General features: G+C 34.9%; 1 non-coding gene across 1 annotated transcript; it reads right to left on the bottom strand.

The window, feature by feature from the left end:
* Window positions 1-4,432: 4,432 nt before the first annotated feature.
* On the bottom strand, window positions 4,433-4,536 carry LOC123253222. Its single transcript, XR_006506592.1, has one exon. It is a non-coding gene; the product is annotated as a U6 spliceosomal RNA (small nuclear RNA).
* Window positions 4,537-17,348: the final 12,812 nt, after the last annotated feature.

The following is a 17,348-nucleotide window of genomic DNA, read 5'->3' as shown; positions in this document are numbered from 1 at the left end:
TTTGATGTAGAGTGAAAGGAGCAGATCCATAACATTATACACAGAGACTGATATACTATGGTAAAATTGAAGGTAATGGACGTCTGTCCTAGTAGCAATGCAATAACCCAGGACAATTCTGAGGGATTTATGGAAAAAGAACGCTACCCACATTCAGAGGAAGAACTACAAGAGTGGAAACACAGAAGAAGAACAACTGCTTGAACACATGGGTTGATGTGGACATGATTTGGAATGTAGACTTGAAATGACCACCCTACTAAAATTATCAATAATATGAAAATAGGTCTTGATCAATGACACATGAAGAAACCAGTGGAAATGTGAGTTGGCTATGGGAAGGGAAGGTTGGGGGGTTGTAGGGGAGAGTAAGAACATGAATCATATAATCATGGAAACATTTTTTCTAAAAAATGAAATTAAAAAAAATTTCAACAAATATTTCATAGAGCCTGAAAAAGCATGCTAACTCCAGTATAGAGTGTGCCTTTCCAGTAATAGGAATGAAGGAAACTCTTTTTGTTCTCAGATTTATGACTTAATTATTAATATCTCCATGCTTCCTTATCCCAGCTTTTATATTTGTCCCAATCAGTGAGCATATTATGGGGGTTTGGAATGGTTTTCAGATAGAATAAATGGGGTGAGATTACATATAGCTGAAATTCATAGACTATTTGTATTAATACCTATAATACTAGCTACAAAAGGACTTGTTCAGAGGTGGAATAAAAGGATAATATGGAGAATGAAGTGCAATATGCCAGTGTTGTTTGGATAAATCTGTGGTTCCCAAACTTTTTGGCCTATTGCCCCCTTTCCAGAAAAAATATTACTTAGCCCTCTGGAAATTAACTTTTTTAAAATTTTAATAGCAATTAATAGGAAATATAAATGCACCTGCGGCCATCACCACCCCCCTGGATCACTGCAGCACCCACCAGGGGGAGGTGGCGCCCACTTTGGGAATTACTGGGGTAAATATTTAATAATTGATTCCCTATTAGGCATTGCACATTTTTAAGTTAATTCTACATTCCTTACACTTTTCTTGGGTCTAGAAAATCAACCAACAAAGAGGTCCAACCTAATGTGTAGCATTTGTTTATTTTTAAGGTAGGAATGTTCTCATTGAAAATTTATAATCAGCTTCCCTAAGGCTATAAGAGCTTATGTTACACCCCTTAATGTTGAGTTTGGAAGTAAAGATGAAGTGAGTTGTAAAGGTTAGGTGAACATGAAGTAGCGTGAATGATTAAAGCTGAATAAAGGTAATTTCAATGTTTTTCTTCCTTTCCCCATAATACAGTTATCTTATATTTACTATGGAGGAAGCTAGAGCAAATAGCTTTCATTCATATTCTAGCTGCAACAAATAAGGTTCAAGGTTAATTTAAAAATGAAGTCAAAGTTGCTTCTTCACTTGTCACTTCCTCTTTTGAACATATTTCCAGTTTATCTCATCTAACCAAAATGCTCAGTGCCCTCATGTTGCACTACACTTTTCTAAAATTTCCTACTCATTCTGCCATGATCTGATGCTCTGAAGTTACCACTCCCTAACCCACTAAAAATGTCCATGCTGTGGAGGCATGCTGCTTTCAGCTGCTCTGATTAACATAATTCACAGGAAGGTTTGCATGAGGTTTAAACTCCCTAGGGGTGTATTTGCATTTTAAAAAAAGGAGCTTGTTAACCCAAATCAATCTCTAATTGATGTAACTGTGTGTGGGAGACTTTTTTTTTGAACAGGGGCACCTGTCATTGCTTCTTTTAGTCTAGATCAACTCTCCCATCCATCTGCCAAAATATAACAGGGAATAAAGTAATGGAATTAGCATTAAAGCCACAAGCCACCCAACCTTTCATGGGTCTCAGTAATTCAAATATTCACTGCTTAGTGTGAAAGGAAATTCTTGGTTCTATTTGTCTATTCTGAGTTTACACCTGTAAAAAGGTAATCCTTTATTCCCTTTTCCTAGTTGGAGTTAACACTTTGGTTAACAATAACTTAAGTACCCCTACTTAGTACCTCACTAGATTATGAAGACAGGATTAACTCTCCTTTGTCTACCTTTAATTGAATTGTCAAAAGCTTGAGCTAGGTAGAGCAGCTTGCAAACCACTTAGAGAATTCACACCCTCAGAAACTCAAGCAGCTAGGAATCTATGAACTCTTTTGATAAGAATTTATCCCTCTGCAAGGTGAGAAGTGGATCCCACAGACCCTTCCCCTCTGGGTAGTGTCTAGGCAATTTGGAAACTGTGATTGGCCCCTGTGAAGAGGGGAAGGGACAAGAAGCCACCATAAAAGGCCCTGAATTCCTTGAGCTGGGAAGTGAGCTTCAAGAAGGAAGTCAGCTTCAATAAGGAAGTGGGCTTCAAGAAGAAAGGAGTCATCTTCAGCTCCAATCATCCTCTTGATCAACCCTTTGGAGGGAACTTGGGTGAGTGAATAGCTGACTTTCTTTTCATGTCTTCTGCAGAGAGTTTAATCCTGGATGAAGGTCAACAAGTCTTGGCTAAGTTGAGCACTAGAGCAATATATAGGCTAAATGTCTTCTCTACCTTTCTATATTTCTCTACTTTCACTCATTCCACCTCTTTTGTAAATAAAAGCTATTAAAAGTGATTTCAACTTTGAGCAATAATACTTTAAATCTGTGACCACCACATAATTTATAATTTTCATATGTTTTAGTCAAACCATTAAAATTTAATTCCTAAATTAGAAAAATGGGGTTCAATCTTTTATAGAATCAAGAATATTGAAAATTCCATATCATATCTTACAATTCTAGAATTGACTTCCTTCTTAGGATTGCTCTGGAGGGAATTCTATTTCTTTGTTTCCCATTCACTTGTAGAAGTTCCTAGAATAAATTTTTCCAAAATATACCAGTAACAAAATTATTTAATTTTGTATAATTTCTTAAATTTGGTTCTTTGGCTTTAGAATTTTAGAGAATTTCAAATGTATATATTTCTTGCTATTTCTATATTGACCTAAATCTTGTATATGATCAAAGAATCTTAAAAAATTTATGAGGTTATAACTTATAAAATGCATTTTCCTGTCTTTTAATATTATCAGATAAATACTTTAGAAATGGGAAAATAATTTCATTTTATTTACAATTATCAACATAATTTTACATGTAAAATCCTTACTGAAGCTTTGAGAACTTATTACTAACACAAAATCAAAATCTGCATGGAAATTCAGTTCTTACAGGAAAATATCCAATCTTATTGCTTTCTAAAAATTTACTATTCCATTTAGTTAGAAAACTTTTATATTACATTTTGCCTTATTATTTTATTTCATTTCAATTTAGTAGAACAAGATTTCTATATTATAGTTTGACAACAAATACAGATTAAATTTCTAAGTTTTCAAACTTGCATCCTATTATAATAATTCAGAGGCTTCTGTATCAATTGATACATTAATAGGTTTAATATTATAAATTTCTACCTTTCAGCTGCCTTGATTATAGAAATTTGCTATGAAAGGAAAGGAGGAACATAGCAAAGACAATGTCATATCATAACAAAGGGAAAACACCGTTAGCTCTTATTTGATTTGGGGACTGACTCATATCTGAGAGCCAATCATGCAATCATAGGGCATAAAAAAAAGGCTCCAAGATTAATCAAGTGGAGTAATTTCTTGTTCATAATTGGAAAACTAAGTCAAGTAGATCCTACCTTAGGTCATGTCACGATCATCCAAAACCTTTTCCCAACATAGGTATCCATATATCTATCTCCCTGTAACATTTTATACATGCCATTTTTTAACCATTTGTTTCATTATAATTCAGAAAACTATCCCTGTAAACACAATTTTATATATATATATATATATATTACCTCAAATAGCAAATTTTCAATAATCATAAATTAAGACTTAAATACTATCAACTTCTTCATATTTCCCTAATAGTTAAATGTTATTTATCCTTTATTTATAAATTAAAGCTAACTAATTTTTGGTACTACAGAAAATACACCAACTCTTGATATATTAATAATTTGAAATAATATATTTAGCTATCTTATTCAGTTTCAAACTTTTTTATAAATGATAGTCAAACTTTTTTCATTGTAAACTCTAATGAATATTATTATCAGTTCCAGCACAAAATATATCCCTAGTAATTTTTGTTTTCAAATATTTTTTTTTCATATTTACATGATTCATTTTCTTTCCCTCTTCTCTTGCCTCCTCTGTTCCAGAGCCAACAAGAAATTCCAATGGGTTATACAAATGCTATCACTTGATATCTATTTTCATATTGTTAATTTTTGCAATAGAGCAATCTTTTGAAACCAAAATCCCAAATCATATACCCAAACAAATGAGTGATGTCATATATTTTTCTTCTATGTTTCTACTCCCACAGTTCTTTCTCTCAATTTGGAGAGCAAAAATTTGGAATGCTTCACGAATTTGCATGTCATCCTTGCTCAGAGACAATTCTATTCTTCTTGGTACCTGTTCAAATTAGTATATGTGCTGGCTAAGCAAGCATTAGCATTTTCTTTTAAAAGCACAATTCATAATCTAACAGTATCCAGAGAAATAAGTTACTTAAAATAGTATTTATATTTTCCAAATATCAAAACATAAGAGAATTTAGAAACAGTAAAAATATATGCAATATTATTTAATTTTCTATGTTATTCTACACAGAAATCATTAATCTTATCAACTTTGAGAATTTATACTAATCAAATCTAAAATGAGTAAATTTATCAAGTATGATACAATTACTAACAATTAAAGAAATAATAATTTTAGGTTTTAAATTAATATCCAGCATCTTCAAGTATTAATTTTATAAAATTTATTAGTAGTCACTTGAAGTAGAAGGAATAAATTCCAATTACAAATAATAATTGCCACCATGGGTTCCAACAATAGTAATATGGCCAGGGTTGCAATGACAGAGAGACACTTGAAGGATATTTTATGACTTTTCTAATGTCCTACTGAAGTATATAGTAGGATTCCTGTAGCTTTTTGGTAATTAATAGAATTTCAGAAAAGTTTGATATGATAGGCCTCTGAAGAGAACTCAGTGTGAATATAAAATATACTTTTTTTTGCATGTTACATGACACATAGATAAAAACCAACCATGTAATATAGCATAAGACCTCACAACCAGATATAGAAAAGGGAAAATAGTAAATGCAGTCTTTTTAGACCATAATGCAAAAACTTTTCATTCAACAATGGGTAGCAGAAAAACTAAAATTTAAAGGGAAACTATATTATATTATTCTAAACTATGAATGTTTCAAAATATAGATAATAAAATAATCAATAATTTCATTAAAGAGAATCACAATGGAGTTAGGACTTCTGGTTAAGATGGCAGCAGAGTAATTTGTAGCTGCTCGATCTCTCCTAACCTATGCATACAAGACTCCTCAAGGGGACATAAAAACGAATCCAGACTAACAAAGGAACCCCACAACAGGGTGCAGCATTGAAGGTACGCGGAATTGGGGCATTTCCACGCTATAAAGGGGTAAAACAGCTCTCACTAAAATGTGAGAGGAAGAAGCCCCTCCAACCCCCCCACACACACACCACTCACAGCGTCAAGGCCAAAGCACAAGAGTGAAAACAGGATTGGGGAAACCAGTAAATCACTAGCAGCCCCAGGGCTTATACCTGTGAGCTGCCAGACCTGGGACCCCAAGTGGCTGGGGGGACCCACTGACTATCCCCAGCATATACATGAGTGAAGGCTCTGCCCCGGGCTTGAATAAAGATCTATAAAGCAGGGACTTTCCCCAGAGCATATGCGAGCCCTGTGAAAGCAGTGCCCCGGGAAGAATAAAGAACTAACACAGGGACTTTTCCCAGTGTCTTGCACCTGTGAAGGCTCTGCCCCAGGCACAAATAAAGATCTATAAAGCAGGGACTTTCCCCAAGCATATGCGAGGGTGAAGGCAGTGCCCTAGGCTTGAATAAAGATTTCCAGCTCAGGCTAGGACATTAAGTGAGGACCCAGTGCAGACAGGAGCATGGCTGTGGAAGCAGCCCCTGAGACCTCTGAAGGAGCCTCAGGCAGAGGGGCAGACCTGGGACTACCAGGAGGCCTGACCCCAAGGACAAGAAGACCAGAGCCATCTGAAGCTTAGAAAGTGCAGGCAGACCCTGAGTGTGAAGACAAAGCTGAAAAGGGGCGGGGCTAATAATGGCAAGCCATAGGGAAGCCCAGAAGAAAAAGATTACCAAGAAAAACTCTGGAACACTCTACAACGTTTACACAGAGAAAATCCAGACAACAGAGGAGGACAAACAAATAACCAAACCTCGCCCAAAAAATGAAAGCTGTTCACAAGCTATTGAAGAGTTCAAAAATGAGATGTTGAGGAAGATGAAAGAAATCTGGCAAGAAAATAACAGTTTAAAAGGCAGAATTTCACAATTGGAAAGTGAGGCAAGTCAACTGAAGACCAGAAATGACCAGAATGAAAAGGAAAACCAAAAGATTATAGCCGAAAACCAAAAGATTATAGCAGAAAACCGGTCCTTAAAGGCTAGAATCAAAAAATTAGAAGCCAATGATCTCTCAAGAAAACAAGAACAAATAAAACAAAATCAAAAGGCTGATAAAATAGAAGGAAACATGAAATATCTCAATGAGAAAGTGACAGACCAAGAAAACCGGTCTAGAAGAGACAATTTGAGAATCATTGGTCTTCCAGAAAAGGCAGAAATTAATAGAAACTTGGGCTCCATACTTATAGAAATTATTCAGCAAAATTGCCCTGAAGTTCTACAACAAGAGAGTAACATAGACATTGAAAGGATCCATAGATCACTCTCCACACTGGACACAGAAAAATCAACACCAAGGAATATAATAGCCTAATTCAAGAACTTTCAAGTAAAAGAAAAAATCTTACAAGAAGCCAGAAAGAGACAATTCAAATATCAAGGAGCACCAATAAGGATCACACAGGATCTGGCAGCCTCCACACTAAAAGACCTCAAGGCTTGGAATACGATATTCAGAAAGGCAAGAGAGCTGGGCCTTCAGCCACGAATCAACTACCCATTGAAACTGACTATATACTTTCAGGGGAAAGTATGGGCATTCAACAAAATTGAAGATTTCCAAGTTTTTGCACAAAAGAGACCGGGACTAATTGGAAAGTTTGACACCCAACCACAAAAATCAAGAAAAACATGAAAAGTTAAATAAGAAACAGAGGGAAAAGAAAGAAAACTCATAATCTTTTAAACTTGACTCTTTAGGGGCTTAAATAAGATCTAATTATCTGTATTATTAGGTGGAGAAATGCTATGTATAATTCTCTGTAGTGAACTCTATTCACTATTATAATATTCACTACTATAGCAACCAGAAGAATAATTCATAGGGAGAGGACAGGATACTAAATGGTCTAAGAAGACATGGGGGGTGGGGAAGAGGGGGGGAATAGTAGGGGACACCAAAAAAAATCTGAGTAAATAAGAAAAATAGGATATTCAATTACACACAAAGAGGGCATGGGAAGGGGAGGGGATAAATACTATCTTAAAAAGGAGAGGAAGAGAGCATTAAGAGGAAATAATCTAACCTTACTCTGAGTGTAATCAACCTGGAGAGGGAAGAGTACCTTTATTATCCATTTGGATAAAAAACTCTATCTAACCCTACTGAGAAAGTCAGAAGAGGTCAAAAAAGGGAGGGGAAAAGAAGGAGGAGGGAATTCATTAGGTCTTTAAAAAATAAAAAGAGGGGAATAACAAGGGAGGGGGTAGAAAGGGAAGTCAATCAAGGGAGGGGATAAGGGATACCTGCTCAAAGCAAACCACTGGTTTAAAAGAAAATAGTGTAAGAAGAAGGGGTAGGTCTAGGGGAGGATACAAAAATGTCAGTGAATGCACAACTAACAATTGTAGCTCTGAATGTGAATGGGATGAACTCTCTCATAAAACGGAAGCAAATAGCAGAGAGTATCAGAAACCAAAATCCTACCATATGTTGTCTACAAGAAACACATATGAGGCGGGTAGACACACACAAGTTCAAGGTTTAGGGCATGAGCAAAATCTTTTGGGCATCAAATGAGAAAAAGAAGGCAGGAGTGGCTATTATGATCTCTGACAAAGCCAAAGTAAAAATAGATATGATTAAAAAAGACAGGGAAGGTCATTACATCCTGATTAAAGGCAGTATAAACAATGAGGAAATAACACTGCTCGATATATATGCACCAAGTGGTATAGCACCCAAATTCATAAAGGAGAAACTGGCAGAACTCAAGTAGGAAATAGATAGTAAAATCATAATAGTGGGAGATCTAAATATTCCTCTTTCAGATCTAGATAAATCAAACAAAAAAATAAATAAGAAAGAGGTAAGAGAGGTGAATGAAGTCCTAGAAAAATTAGATTTAATTGATATGTGGAGAAAAATAAATAGGGACAAAAAGGAATACACCTTCTTTTCAGCTGCACATGGTACATTTACAAAGATTGACCATGTAGTAGGGCATAGAATCATTGCAAACAAATGCAAAAAAGCAGAAATAATAAATGTAACCTTCTCAGATCATAATGCAATAAAAATAATAATTAGTAAGGGCACCTGGACAGGAAAATCAAAAACTAATTGGAAATTAAATAATATGATTCTCCAAAACCAATTTGTCAAAGAAGGAATCATAGAAACAATCAATAATTTCATTGAAGAAAATGAAAATGATGAGACATCCTACCAAACTCTGTGGGATGTGGCCAAGGCAGTATTCAGGGGAAATTTATATCCTTGAGTGCATATATTAACAAATTCAGGAGGGCAGAGATTAATGAATTAGGCATGCAACTCAAAAAATTAGAAAGTGAGCAAATTAAAAATCCCCAGATGAAAACTAAATTAGAAATACTAAAAATTAAGGGAGAAATTAATAAAATCGAAAGTAAAAGAACTATTGAATTAATAAATAAGACTAGAAGCTGGTATTTTGAAAAAAACAGATAAAATAGACAAAGTACTGGTCAATCTAATAAGAAGAAGGAAAGAAGAAAACCAAATTGACAGTATTAAAGATGAAAAGGGAGACGTCACCTCTAATGAAGGGGAAATTAAGGCAATCATTAAGAACTTTTTCGCCCAATTATATGGCAACAAATAGAACAATTTAGGAGATATGGATGAATATTTACAAAAATATAAACTGCCTAGATTAACAGCAGAAGAAATGGAATACCTAAATAATCACATATCAGAAATAAAAATTGAACAAGCCATCAAAGAACTCCCTAAGAAAAAATCACCAGGACCTGATGGATTCACAAGTGAATTCTATCAGACATTCAAAGAGCAACTAATCCCAAAACTATACAAATTATTTGATATGATAAGCAAAGAAGGAGTCCTACCAAATTCCTTTCATGACACAAATATGGTACTGATGCCAAAGCCAGATAGACCAAAAACAGAGAAAGAACACTATAGACCAATCTCCCTAATGAACATAGATGCAAAAATCTTAAATAGAATATTAGCAGACTCCAGCAAGTAATTAAGAAGATCATCCACCATGATCAGGTGGGATTTATACCAGGAATGCAAGGATGGTTCAACATTAGGAAAACCATCCACATAATTGACCATATCAACAGTCTAAAAAACAAAAATCACATGATTATCTCAATAGATGCTGAAAAAGCCTTTGACAAAATACAGCATCCATTCCTATTGAAAACATTGAAAAGTATAGGAATAGAAGCACCCTTCCTAAAAATAATAAACAGTATATACCTAAAACCATCAATAATCATTATATGCAATGGGGATAAATTAGAAGCCTTCCCAATAAGATCAGAAGTGAAACAAGGTTGCCCATTATCACCTCTATTATTCAACATAGTACTAGAAACACTAGCAATAGCAATTAGAGAAGAAAAAGAAATTGAAGGTATCAAAATAGGCAAGGAGGAGACTAAGCTATCACTCTTTGCAGATGATATGATGGTATACTAAAAAAATCCTAGAGAATCAACTAAGAAGCTATTAGAAATAATCAATAACATTAGCAAAGTGGCAGGATACAAAATAAATGCACATAAATCATCAGCATTTCTATATATTTCCAACACATTAGAGCAGCAAGAGGTAGAAAGAGAAACACCATTTAAAATCACCCTAGACAATATAAAATACTTGGGAATCTATCTACCAAAACAAAGACAACTATTATACGAAAACAACTACAAAACACTTTCCAAAAAAATAAAACTGGATCTCAACAATTGGAAAGCTATTAATTGTTCATGGGTAGGACGAGCTAAGATAATAAAAATGGAACATTCTACCCAAATTAATTTATCTATTTAGCACCATACCTATCAAATTACCGAAAAATTTCTTTACTGAATTAGGAAAAACTATAACAAATTTCATTTGGAATAACAAAAGATCAAGAATATCAAGGGAAATAATGAAAAAAAAATATGAAGGAAGGGGGCCAAGGAGTACCAGATATTAAACTATACTATAAAGCAGCAGTCATCAAAACAATATGGTACTGGCTAAGAGATAGAAGGGAGGATTAGTGAAATAGACTTGGGGTTAATGATGTCAGCAAGACAGTGTATGATAAACCCAAAGAGCCCAACTTTTGGGACAAAAAATCCACTATTTGACAAAAGCTGCTGGAAAAATTGGAAAACAATATGTGAGTGATTAGGTTTAGATCAATATCTCACACCCTACACCAAGATAAATTCAGAATGGGTGAATGACTTGAATATAAAGAGGGCAACTATAAATAAGCTAAGTGAACACAAAATAGTATACCTATCAGATCTCTGGGAAAGGAAAGATTTTAAAACCAAGCAAGAGTTAGAGAAAATTACAAAATGTAAATTAAATGGTTTTGATTATATCAAGCTAAAAAGCTTTTGTACCAACAAAAACAATGTAATCAAAATCAGAAGGGAAACAACAAATTGGGAAAAAATCTTTATAACAAAAAACTCTGACAGGGGTCTAATTACTCAAATATACAAGGACTTAAATCAATTGTATAAAAAATCAAGCCACTCCCCAATTGAAAAATGGGCAAGAGGCATGAATAGGCAATTTTCAGGTAAAGAAATCAAAAGTGTCAATAAGCACATGAGAAAGTGTTCTAAATTTCTAATAATTAGAGAAATGCAAATCAAAACAACTCTGAGGTAACACCTCACACCTAGCAGATTGGCTAAAATGAAAGAAGGGGAGAGTAATGAATGCTGGAGTGGCAAAATTGGGACATTAATGCATTCCTGTTGGAGTTGTGAACTGATCCAACCATTCTGGCTGACAATTTGGAATTATGCTCAAAGAGCTATAAAAGAATGCCTGCCCTTTGATCCAGCCATACCATTGCTGGGTTTGTACCCCAAAGAGATCATAGATAAACAGATTTGTATGAAAATATTTATAGCTGAGCTTTTTGTAGTGGCAAAAAACTGGAAAATGAGGGGAAGCCCATCAATTGGGGAATGGCTGAAGAAATTGTGGTATATGCTGGTGATGGAATACTATTGTGCTAACAGGAATAATAAACGGGAGGAGTTCCAGGTGAACCAGAAAGACCTCCAGGAACTGATGCAGAGGGAAAGGAGCAGAGCCAAAAGAACATTGTACACAGGGACTGATATACTATGGTAAAATCGAATGTAATGGGCTTCTGTACCAGCAGCAATGCAATGACATAAGACAGCTCTGAGGGATTTATGGTACAGAACGCTACCCACATTCAGAGGAAGGACTGCAGGAGAGGAAATATAGAAGATAATATATTGCTTGAATGCACGGCTTGAGGCGGACATGATTGGGGATATAGACTCAAAACCACCACACCAATGCAACTAACAACAATATGGAAATAGGCCCTGAACAGAGACACAAGTTACAACCAGTGGAAATATGCATCGGCCATGGGCGGGGGGAGAGCTGGTGGTGAAGGGGAAAATAGGTGTATGAAGCATGTAAACAGGCTAAAAGTGAATATTAATAAATGTTTAAAAAAAAAGAGAATCACAATGAAGAGACAACCCACCAAAATTTTGGGGATATAGCCAAAGCATAACTTATGGGAAACTTGATCCCTCTAACTGCTTACATTAAAAAAGAAGAGAAAGAGCATATCAAAGAATTGAGCATACAACTTAAAAAATGAAAAGGTAAAGGACAAACTTAAAATTTCCCACTAAACAACAAATTGGAAATATTGAAATTTAAAGGCGATTTTAGGAAAATCGAAAGTAAGAAAACCATTGAATAAATAAGTCAAGTATTGTGTCAGGCAAAAAAAAACAACAAATACAATAAAAATAGTAAAATTGTTATTTAATTTGATTTAAAAAAGAAGAAAATCAAATTAGTAATATCAAAAGTGAAAAAGGCAAATTTGCAATCAAAGAAAAAGCAAATAAAACTATTATTAGGAGTTATTTTGCCCTATTGACAACAAATTTGACAAATGCCAGCAATGAATTCAGTTTAAAAATAAAACTGGCCAGATTGATTCACAAGTGAATTTTACTAAATATTCAAAGAACAATTAACTCAATACTATATAAACTATCTGTAAAAATAGGTGATTTTTTGACTAATATATGAAGCTGAAAACATAAACCAGGAATAGTAAAAAGAAGCTGCTACCATAAAACCTCAGAAGAATTGAAACTTAAAGGCACCAAGAATCATATCTGAAAGTAACAGCAAGAAAGTATTGAAGTTCACGAGAGTTCTCTCTCTTTTCTGATAATAGAAAACATCTTTAAAATAAAAATAAAAGTCAAGAAAAAGGTTGGGAAAATGAACAAACATCAAACAAATCTAATCTTAAAAATTATTATGGAGACTAGGTAGAGCAAGGCACAAATTCATAAGAGGACAATGAGAACAAAGCAGCTACATGTAAAATTTCAAAGAAAAATGGAAATCAGTCAAAGACTCTGAGAAACTCAAAAAAAAGATTTCAAAAATCAAATAAGAAAGAAAAGGAAAAAGGAGGAAAAGAAATAAAAGTGATGCAAGAAAAAAAACACCTAAAAAAAGCAGAATTAACTAATGTTGTGAGGAAGATTATTTATTTATTAGTTAGGAGACCTAACAGGAAGGGCCAGAGAATTCCAAATGGAATGGGGAAGGAGGAAGTGTGGCTTGCTCTCTAAGATGGACTCCATGGTGTTTGGGACAAACTGTAACTGACCCTGGGAGACTTCAGAGCTAGTGGAGTTGTACTCTGATTCCCTGGGATCTTGAAAAGTGGTGAAGGTTGAAAGCAAAAGACATCATTCTTGCCAAACAACACTGAGTAGAGAAGTGACCTGTGATCTGGTGGACAGCTTGCAGACTTCACTCCCTACCTGGCTACTTTGGATCATCGGTTCTGGAGGAGTTGGTTCCTGGCATCCTGAAACATCCCTGGAGTAGTTGTGAGATCCCAAGTTCAAGCCCTCTTCACCAGGTCCTTATCCAAGTTGTCAAAGCCAGAAGCCAAGTTGGCTAGGGATCTTACCCTTTTTGACTCCAGTCCTGGGTTGTTAGCCATAGTTTACCTAACCCCCTTTCCAATCCCCTCTTATTATAATTAAACTGATTCCCTGTGTGTTTTTAGTAGTTTAAAGTCCTCACTGTGTGTATGTAATAGTCTGAATTTATTCCAGGCTGGGTGGGGCTGAGTGACAGTTGGTCAGGCTGAACTGCCATTTCTGTCCATGGTCATTCTCCTTATAGTTAAACCTGGTTCCCTGGCTTGTAAAGTCTTTTCTATTTTCCCTTCCTGTTTCCTATCCACCCACAGAGCCCACAAGTAATATTTAAGACAACTCCCCTGGTTTTCCCCATTATACTAACTAGTAAAAGAGACACAAAAATCCATTGAAGAGATGACTTTTTTAAAAAAGTAGAATTGACCAAATGAAAATTGAGGCACAACATTTTAATGAAGAAAATAACTTTTTTCTTTTTGAATTAGGATAATGATAAAGGAGGTTTAAAAATTCCCCGAAGAAAATAATACTTTTAAAAATTGATTTGGGAGCCCAAATGACAGCAAAGTAGTAGGGAAATCTTAAAGCTGCTCTGATCTTCTTCCAAAACAATCATTAAAAAGTATTTTTAAAGGACAGAAGTCCAAGTAGGATGAGCAAAGGGGCTCTCCCACTGAATACATTGTGAAAGGTAGGCAGAGAAAAGGGATTTCCATGTTATAAGGGGGTCAAAAGTACACAAGGAAAAGCACAGGCTGAACCCCCCTCCACCTACCTTGTCAGACACAGAACCAGGACCTGGGCAACTTCAGAATTTGAGGATATAGGCTACACTAAAGAAAAAGCACCACAGACCTCCCCCTGGAGGCTCTAGGCCCTGACAGTGAGATATGAAGCTTAATAGTATTGGACTCATTTGGTGACGATAGAGGAGGCAGCAGGGCAACAGTAGTAGCAGGGCAGGGAAGATAGCAACAGGGCAAAATACTGTGAAGCGTGGGAAGACTGACCCCTGGAAAACCCAGGGCCTTTAAGTGAGGGTAAGAGCTCTATAGTATTGGGCTCATTCAGACCTCTGACAGGGAAGGAAAGATAGCTCAAGACAAAGCCTTTCAAGACAAGTGCCTAGATAGAAATGACCTGCATCATGTAGGACACCCAGTCCTTGAAAGGGAGAAATAGGTAAACAGCAGTAAAAAAGCTCTTTGCCCCAGAAGATTTCTATGGAGAAAAAGAATATTTTTTCAAAAATGATTAATTTTAACTTGGGGGGGGAATGTCAAGCTACAAAACATCAAAATTCAAAAATTTCTCATGAGCTCAAAGTTCATTCAGTTGTGTATTAAAATGTTCATTTGTTAGTGACTAAAATTAAGAAATTAGATTTTACATCTAATTTGGGAACAATTAAGATGAGACTGAGTACCTTTGAGGTTTTCCCTATAGACTTGTCAAAACCAGGTATAAGATTCTTTCAAATTATTCTGTCTTTATCCTTTTGATAAGCTTTCCATTTTGCATTACTTCGATTTACAATTTATACCTCCATCAATCAACATACATGCGTGTCTATTCATTTTTCCCTTTATGTGACATAGAGATTTTCTTTTTTCTCTCCATTAGCATTTAGACTGATGTATGCTAGTTAATTAGCATGTATTAGGTACATAGTATGTGCTAGAGGTTGTACTAAATTGTAGAAATGCAAACAAATGCAAAAAGGTCCCTGCTTCCATAGTCTAATAGTGGATACAAAAAGTAGATAATTATACAAAACCAATACATAGCTATGATAAAATGTATAAAGTGTTAGAAATAGGGAAGACAATAACATTAAAGAATGAGAAGAGATTCTTGAAGAGCACGATGCTTTAGCAAAGACTGGAAGTAATTTGACATATAAGTTGCCTGAAGTATGGTGAGGAGAGTTAATATGGGAGATTCCTAACGTTCTTTTCAGGGCAGCTAAGTGGTACAGAAGAGATAGCACTGTGCTTGGAGTTAGGAAGACCTGAGTTCAAATCTAACCATAGAAATTTCCTAGTTTGGGTAAGTTACTTATCCTTTTAAACATTGTTTGCCACTCAAAAAGAAAGTGGCAAACCATTCCAGTATGAGTTTTTCCACCCCAAGAAAACCCATGAAGTCCTAAGGCTAAATAAATGAATCAGACATGAATGAACAATAACAAATGATTTTCCAGGTCCAACAATTTGTTTTTCTATTATTCTCTCATTAGTTTTTGTTAATTGATACAATATAAGCTTCATAGTGTGGTTCATGTCTTGCTTCTGAGTTGTAGAAACCATGTATGATTATGGGAAACAACTTATTCTCTCAATGCTATAGGTGACTATTTAAGATTATTACTAAAATATAACTTACTATCTGAATTTCTGGAAGAAGTTACCAGACTTGTTTCCACTTGTAAGTAGAGTTTTTCTTAAAAATTAAATCATATTTCTCAACAAAAAGAAACAAAATATTGATTTTTTGGACAAATTTTTCTCATGCTTTCTAGCCTTTCTCAAGACATACCCTTCCTTATACAAGAAATACTCAAAGAGATCAAAGGGAAAATAACAGACCAGGGGAAAATGATAAATTTGTTCTTTGTGGGTTATAGCAATGGTATGGTTATAGACCGTAATATCTATGTTTTATTTATTTTCCTCTACCACTGTATTTTTCTTATTGTAGAGATGGTTATAGAAGGAAGTGGCATAATTTCAGAGGGCAATGTTGGTATCTTTTATTTTTTTTATCTCTCACAATGCTTTTCTTATGGCACACTATCTCTAAATTAAAAGTTTGTTAAATGGATTAAAATTTTTAATGCATGGTAAAAATTGCCCTCTGATTTGTCCTTTTTTTAAAAAAAATGTAACTAAAACACACACCCAGGCTTATTTTCAGATTTTTTTCCTCCTTTTTCAATTTCTAAATTCTTGTACGTAAGAAACCCGTTACGTTGTCATTTGCTAATTTCAAAACACTCTCAACATTAGTAATTGTAGCAGTAGCTTCCCCTGGTACCAACTACCCTCTCATATCACTTAGAAATATTTTTCCTCAAAGATAATGTTCCCTAATGGATGCCATTGTCAATGGTGAACCTCCCACCGTACCCTTCCAACTTCCAAGTTGTAAAACACATCACTCAGTCTGACTACGCAATTCTCTCACCTCTGGTTGAATAAGGACTTCACCCTCAGTGACCATTAAAGAGAACAATTTCATAAATTACCATATTCACTTTAAAGATGCTCAAATAAAAGTCTCCTGAACTCATTTTAGATTGTGAACCTCTGTTCACTGTAGTTTTCTTGTTATAAGCAATAGATAACTTTTTAATTCTTTGATAATAAAGAATTATTTAAAAGAAAATTTTGAGACACAAAATTGTGAAGAAACTTCCACAAATGCCTGTCCTTTCCCTCTTGCATCATCTCTGTAACCCATGTTCACCAAATATGTTTTCATATGACACTGCTGGGTCATTACTTCCCTTCTTTCCTCTACATAGGATATAGCCATCAAAGACCAGCTAAAGTTGTATATTTGTAAGGTGTCCATTTGAGTCAGTGCAGCCAGGATAGAGTAGTAGACATTCTGGTAGGCTTGTAGACAGCAGTATCTAAGTCTAGATTCATCCTCTGTCAAGCCATGTGCCCTCAGGCATTTACCTTGACAAATTGTAGACTGAGACAATTCTCTGGGACTTGAATTATAAAGCAAAGTTTTTGGTAATGATAGGAGAAATGTCCATTGCTTGTCTGAATAATGTTTGATAGAAATGTTAATTTAGATTTCTCAACCT

Source organism: Gracilinanus agilis, chromosome 6, assembly GCF_016433145.1.
Source record: "Gracilinanus agilis isolate LMUSP501 chromosome 6, AgileGrace, whole genome shotgun sequence".
In the NCBI taxonomy this organism is placed as follows: domain Eukaryota; kingdom Metazoa; phylum Chordata; class Mammalia; order Didelphimorphia; family Didelphidae; genus Gracilinanus; species Gracilinanus agilis.
Note: the sequence above shows the minus strand (reverse complement) of the source record. Positions and strands in the feature narration are given on the sequence as shown.